A 7,500-nucleotide genomic window follows, 5' to 3' on the forward strand; every position below is an offset into this window, starting at 1 on the left:
CGACTGTTTGGTTGTTATTGACTAAACGGGTGCATTTTATCAGACAGGCGTGTTTTCGGTGATCTTTTTATATTTGCTTTTTGGCGCGCGACAGCATCATCTACCGTCATCTACGTGTCTGTCAAGCTAGGAAACCGTAGTTGACAACATCAGCGCGCTTCCTTAAAACTATCATCAGTACATCTTCAGATGGTTGTGCGAGGCCAAAGTATGGACTTTTATTTCATCGAGGACACGTGGCATCACTTTTGCAGGAAGAACTTTTGGATAAACGCGGGGCTTGGCTGTCAGCGGCTCTCGTCTCCCCGTCAGAAGTGGGCCTTCACCGGGCTCACAGCACCGGAGACGCCTGGCCAGTTTCACGGAAATCTGAACTCTGACCACGCCAGAACTGCACAGTTTTGGGACTTGTGATGAAGTTTTCGTCTGATGAAGGCACCACAAAGTAAGAAAAATGCTTTAAAGGGGGGGTATTATGCTAAATCGACTTTTTCAAGCTTTACATCATGTCATTCCCTCATTAAAAACATGCCTGAAGTGTTGCCTTGGCACATTCCCGTATTTTTGAGTAATCTGTAAAAACTCTGATGGCGGCCATTTTAGGGATAGGTTTGCCTGAGTCCTCCTAGGAACGCCCCCACCTCCTGGAGACGCCTCCGAGCTTTCGTCACCAGCCGAGTAACCAACCACTGCTCCTCAGCAGAACCCCCTCCCCACTGATGCCACAGACAGCGTGTGGAGGGGGCGTGTCGGAAAGGCTCAGAGGTTCTTAAAGAGACAGAGGCCTATTTCAAGACATTCACTACAGCCATTTTGAGAGAGACATTTTAAGTTAAAGGGACTATAGGGAGTTAAAAAAAATGTTAAAAGTAGGTATTTTCCTCCCCCTACATGTTCCAGCCATGTCCTAATGTGTAGAATGAGCCCAGACCTGTTCACCACAACTCTAAAATCCTGCACTGTCACTCAAAAAGGTGTCACTTCGGCCCGAATTGCCGTCATGCACGAGCTTAATATAGAAGGTGCAGTTACACATATGGCCTGAGGTGGCAGTAGTGAGTATAAAATGGCGAACTTGCATCCAGCCCCTTTAAGTTATACTGCATTAATCTCTGTAGAGAAATCTCAGTAGAGAAATTAGTTCTCTGCATTTGACCCATCCTCAGTGTCGCATGGGGCGACCTGTAGGAGCAGTGAGCTGCCAGCATGGGCCGGCGCTCGGGGACCCATCTCCATGATGTAGGGCCAGGCTGGTGGTCAGAAACACCTGGCTGGAGGATTAACCTATTGCACATGTTTTTTATAACCTACCACTAACCTATGCAGACACGGGGAGAACATGCAAACTCCACACAGAAAGGCCTTCGACCTGTGAGGCACAAGCACTAACCGCTGCGCCACCGTGTTATTCAAATTTACTGCATTTACAGACCAACAGAAGGTTTCGTCATCATTGTAGTGTGATATAGACTGGTGCTATGTGATTGAAAAAAGCATAACACCCCCTCTTTAAATTAAGTCTTGCTTTCGTGGGAAAACTGTAGGAAATGTCGGAAAATTTGGGACATGTTCGGTAACTTCCATTGCATTAACGGACATAACGGGCGTGTAATGGACACGTAAAAAGTGCAAAATGCATTAGTATGACGCTAAATATGCCTGATAAAAGATTTGTGAGAGACCAGGCGGGTTGATTTGCCCCAGTCTTTCTTCCACCAGCGTCATTTCTCTGAAACTTAAATACTTTTGACTGTGTGTGCTTCATATAATAACGATAATAATCATAATAGAGTTCGGGAAATTCCACAGTTACCATGATCCGCCAACTTTGCAGCTGTTAGCATACATTTCCATTGACTAACATTAGCTAAAAACAGTATAGAAAGTGGAGAAAAAAGCCGTGGAACAGCTCCGTTAGCTGCTGAGTTACTGCTGGTAAATACATCTAACACACTGTGGTGTCCAAGTGTTTTAATGTGAACAATTACCCCCGGCTCACATTAACTACGGTTCGGGTCCGGTCCGGGTTCGGTCCTCCAGTATTTTAACTTTAAATATCTCCATAAGTTTATTATTGGTGCTAATCCCATGATGCTTAGCGGTATAACATCACATTCCCGAACTCTATACAGCAACTGCAACTATATTTATAATGCACTTTAAAAACAACCAGGTTGACCAAAGTGCTACAAAATACACATATCTTCAAATATTTAAAACATATTTAAAACAGTTAAAATTACACTAACTGCAGATTTTGAAATTTCAACTTCTTAGGGTGTACCAAACGCCAACTTAAAAAGCCAAGTTTTAAGAAGAGATTTAAAAACAGGTACAGACGGTGCTTGTCTTATAAACAAAGGCAAGTCATTCCACAACTTAGGTCCTGCCACTGCAAAAGCCCGGTCCCCTCTGAGCTTCCGATTTGTCCTTGGGCAAGAGAATGAAGAGACCGAGAAGGTGAGTAAGGTTTGAGGAGCTCAGAGAGGTACAAAGGGGCGGCACCATTTAAACATTTAAAAACAAATAAAAGCAATTTAAAATGGATCCTAAAATGCCCAGGCAGCCAGTGAAGAGATGATAAAATTGGGGTGATGTGCTCAAAGAAGTGAATTATTAATAGTATTATTAGTAGTAGTATTGTGCTTCACAAGCCTGTACCGCTCCATACTTACAGTTATAGGCCACCGTTTTTCCATACTGAGATATGTTCTTACTTTAGCTTAGACGAGTTCATGTGTACCTGCCTGGTCTTCACGCGTGTCCTCAGTCACGTAAACACAGCACAGACGGCGTTAGCATTTAGCCTCTCCTCCTCTCCACTATAGCTCCAAAACAGGTGAAGATAGAAGCTACCAAGCTCTTCCACGTTTTCCCTATTTAAATATGGTTACATGAAGTGTTACACGATAAAGTCTAATTACACAAATTAAACACTGTGGATTTTCTAAGCGGATAAAAAGGGGAACTATATTGTAAGGCGTAATAAGGAGTAGTTCGACGTCCGCACAGTAAAGTGAAGATATTACTGCGCGGAGTCGAATAGCCGGTGTTTAGTGCGCAGGGCGGTGGCCACTGCTCGCGCTTCTGTGAGCTCAAGTTGAGTTAGCACGAGTTCAGCAACAATGGCAAAGAAGAACCAGCAACCAGCTCGCACTAAAGTCATTTTTGTTCTTCAAGACTAAGACAAACAACTGTCATTCGTGGAGGTTATTTTCAGCTGTGGTTTGCAGAGAAGCATGACATTTGGACGCTGGCGTGACTTTTCTTCTGAACAGGTAGGTTCTGTTTACTTATTGTACTGAAAACAAAACTACCTTATAAAGTTGTACGGTGACAGTAATGTAAATGCAACAGTAAACCAACTGTCTGTTTGTAAGGCTATGTTTATGTAGCCTGCCTTGATGCAATCTATGTACAAAAGCATTGTTAGTGTAAGTCAGTATAATTCTGAATTCCTTTGCACATATCTTCTAAAACGAGAGAAAACGTATTATGTAATTAAACATGCACGCCAACAATAGGTAGCGTTCACGTGACATCTCAACATTCTAAAGAGCCCATAGATACAGACGGCATCTCGAGGGGGAAAATAGAATCTTTGGAGAAACACAATTTTTCACTCTTTTAGCCAGTTTCTGGAGGAATATGAACTTATTTATCACATAAATAAAGTCAAGTGTAAATCGGGTCCATATGGATATTTTCTCACGCAGATTGTTCAGTAGAAGTGAAGAAATGGCAGTTGTAGCTAGCGCTTGCTAGCCATTAGCTATCCATTAGCATTAGCCTGATGCTAACATGAAGCATCAAGTTAGCATTCTCCGTTATTTATGTATTTTTGGACTGTTGAACCACTTTGCTCCTCTCAATGTCTTTGTATCTTTATTTAGTAGAAAACTATATTCATGTTTCAGCGTTCGTTAAAGTAGTTTTTGAATAATTAGAGAAAGTTTAGATTTTTCTCCAAATTGTTTTCCCCCTTAACTGTTTTCAAACATGACCATATATGGGAGATTCCAGAGATGCCGTCTCTATAGTTCAAAATTGAGGTGGAGCACAGTTACCACAGTTAGCTGACGGTAACTATGGTAACTGTGGTAACAAATGCATATTTTTATGTCTTTGGTTTTTGTTCATATCTCAGTCATTACTGAGGAATCCTCATGAAACAAAAACTGCCACAAAGTTCACTATCCCCCCCCCCCGAAAACATCAAACAGTGGTGACAATATGCGAAAACATCACTGTGATGTTGTTCAACAGAAAGGACTTTCAGACATAAAAGTAATATCACAGGTTTGTGAATCCAATCATGATCAAATACTGATGAGGAAAAACATTTGTCAATAAAGCTGCATTTCTCCCATACAGTTGTATTGGCCCCGCCCTCCATCTGACATTATGACATCATCACATTCTAAATCACGAACGCCACCTATTAGCGATCACTGCGGGCAAATGTAGCACTGCATGTTTTCAGCTAGTTTTCTGAGCAGGACTGAACCTGAACAAAGCCAAGACTTTCCAACTTTGTGCTTCATGTACAACATGTGCAGTAGCTACACATCTTTATCAGTGTCACCTAATGTCAAAGAGGCAACATCAATTTATTTATTGTTTTAAATGAGTGTGTCGGTCCATCAGTTAAACAATGTGCAGCTACTTCTTTTATAATGAATTGCAGGGACAAAAGCATTCAGATAAATAGTCACATGAATCTGTTCTCTCTCTTTGGTCCACTTGTTCAAAAGGAGGTGGATTCCCAGCACTACTTGGAACTAAATAGTAGAGTCATGACGGCAAATATGTTTCTAAAATAGCGTTTTCATTATTTTTTTAATATGACTAAGAAGGAGTGGTAAATTATCGTTTATTTACAATATAATCTACAAAACAGCTGAAATGGTATAATAACCAAGGGGTTTTGACTGTGTGATATGCAAGTAAAAATGTTCATATTCCAAAGTATGATTGAGGACATCGCTCTTGAAATAGTTTGCTCTTTGGAGTCCTCCTCTACCCATATGAATTCCAAGTTAGTCTGGCAAGTCATCTTCAAGTGTAAAAGGTCCATGTGTGGCATTGAGAAGACGCAGTATTATGGTTGTAGTCCAGCAGTTCCACTTCAGCTCCAGAAGGTTGCATCTCAGTGGTTGAAGCAGTTGTTCAGCAGCAGGTGGCATCCTATCCTGTCTGTACCAACCTGTAAAATACAGCATAAGTGATGATCACTTACTTAGGCCAACATCAGATATTCAGTAAATGTGTTTAAAAAATCAAGGCCGTAAATTCAACAGTAGAAATTCAAAGAGTGAAATAAAAAAATAAAAAATCACACAGAACATCCCGGACACCAAGGCCTGAGCAATCGATCCAGAGTGAGTCTGCAAACGGTGCAAAGGACCAATAGAATTTCCTGGATTTGATTCATCATCTTCTGTTTCCTCATCTGTAAGTCCCGCCCACTAAAGACACAAACCAGTAGGAAACATCCTGCGTCTCAGCTCTCAGTCATCCAGGATCGATTGCTCAGGCCTTGGTGTCCAGGATGTTCTGTTTGAATTTTATCACTGCAAATTTGGCACTCTGAATTTCAACTGTTGAGTTCAAGGGCTTGAATTTTTTAAATATTGAATATTTTAAAGTCAATTTTTCAATTGGAATTTTTTTCTACTGCAAATTTGGCACTCTGAATTTCAACTGTTGATTTTCTTTTTTTTTTTTACATTGAAAATTCTGTTTTTTTTTACTTTTTTACTGCACATTTTGCACTCTGAATTCATGCAGTTCAATTGTATGTGTTGAAAAATAGTACAGTGAATATTTAAAAGTGAAATTTGTAATTTTCAGTTTAAAAATCCTTGAAAAATGAGCAGTGAAAATTCAGTGACTGAAAAAATCAAACATGTTATTTCAATGTGAAAAAAAGATTCAAAGCAAAAAATTTCTCAGACATTAAAAATTCACATTTTGATGATGCAAAAAAAATATTCCATAGTACTGCAGGTGTTTGTGGTTGTCAGCACCCTCTGCTGGTGGAACAGCTTTCTGCACCTGGTATTCCCAGGCAGTGTCCCATCCAAGTACTAACCAGGCCAGTTTCATATGTGGCAAACTGAAGAAAATCAATAAAAGGAATGAAAAATAGCCAGTAAGAAAAAGAGAAAAACAAGCGATGAAGAAGAGAGTAAGAAAGCAAAGAGAGAGAGAAAGAAGAGATTTAAAACACAGAGCAAGAAAGAAGAGCTCAAGAAGAGAGTGAGAAAGAAAAAGAACAAGCAAGAGAAAAAAGAATGAAAGAAAGAGATGGTACTGCAGGTGTTTTGGTCATCAGCACCCTCTGCTGGAGGAAAAGCTTACTGCACCTGGTATTCCCAGGCGGTCTCCCATCCAAGTACTAACCAGGCCCGACCCTGCTTAGCTTCCGAGATCGGACGAGATCGGGCGTGTTCAGGGTGGTATGGCCGTAAGCCGAGAGAAGGAGGACCTGGGCCCTTTTTATTTGTGGCTCACTTCATAAAATCAATAACGGGAAAGAAAAGAGAGCAAGTAAGAAAGAAAGAAAGAATAAGAAGAGATCAAGAAGACAGTGAGAAAGAGAACAAGAGAGAGAAAAGAAGGAAAGACAAATGAAAGTAAGAGATGGTACTGAATGGAAGATTTTTTTGTGTCATCAGAATGTCAATTTTAAATGTCTGAGAATTTTCTGCATTGACATTTTTTAACACTGAAATAACATGTTTGAATATTTTTTGTCCTCGAATTTCAGACACTGATTATTCAACCCATAATTCAAAGTGTTTCAAATTAAAAATATTCTCTGTATTGTCTTTAAATGTTTCAAATTCAACAGTCTAAATTTAGAGTGAATCAATTTGCTGTAGAAACAAATTCAATTTGGAAAATTTACCCTTAAAATATTCAGTGTCTGTATTTCTACTGTTGAATTTAAGGGCTCGATTTTTTTCAAAGAGTGAAATTCGCAGTGAAAAATTCACGCAGAACAACCCGGACACCAAGGCCTGAGCAATCGATCCAGAGTGAGTCTGCAAACGGTGCAAAGGACCAATAGAATTTCCTGGATTTGATTCATCATCTTCTGTTTCCTCATCTGTAAGTCCCGCCCACTAAAGACACAAACCAGTAGGAAACATCCTGCGTCTCAGCTCTCAGTCATCCAGGATCGATTGCTCAGGCCTTGGTGTCCAGGATTTTCTGTTTGAATTTTATCACTGCAAATTTGGCACTCTGAATTTCAACTGTTGAGTTCAAGGGCTTGAATTTTTTAAATATTGAATATTTTAAAGTCAATTTTTCAATTTGAATTTTTTTCTACTGCAAATTTGGCACTCTGAATTTCAACTGTTGATTTTCTTTTTTTTTTTACATTGAAAATTCTGTTTTTTTTAACTTTTTTACTGCACATTTTGCACTCTGAATTCATGCAGTTCAATTGTATGTGTTGAAAAATAGTACAGTGAATATTTAAAAGTGAAA

This window comes from Gobius niger (assembly GCF_951799975.1).
Source record: "Gobius niger genome assembly, chromosome: 6".
NCBI classification, from domain to species: Eukaryota; Metazoa; Chordata; class Actinopteri; order Gobiiformes; family Gobiidae; genus Gobius; species Gobius niger.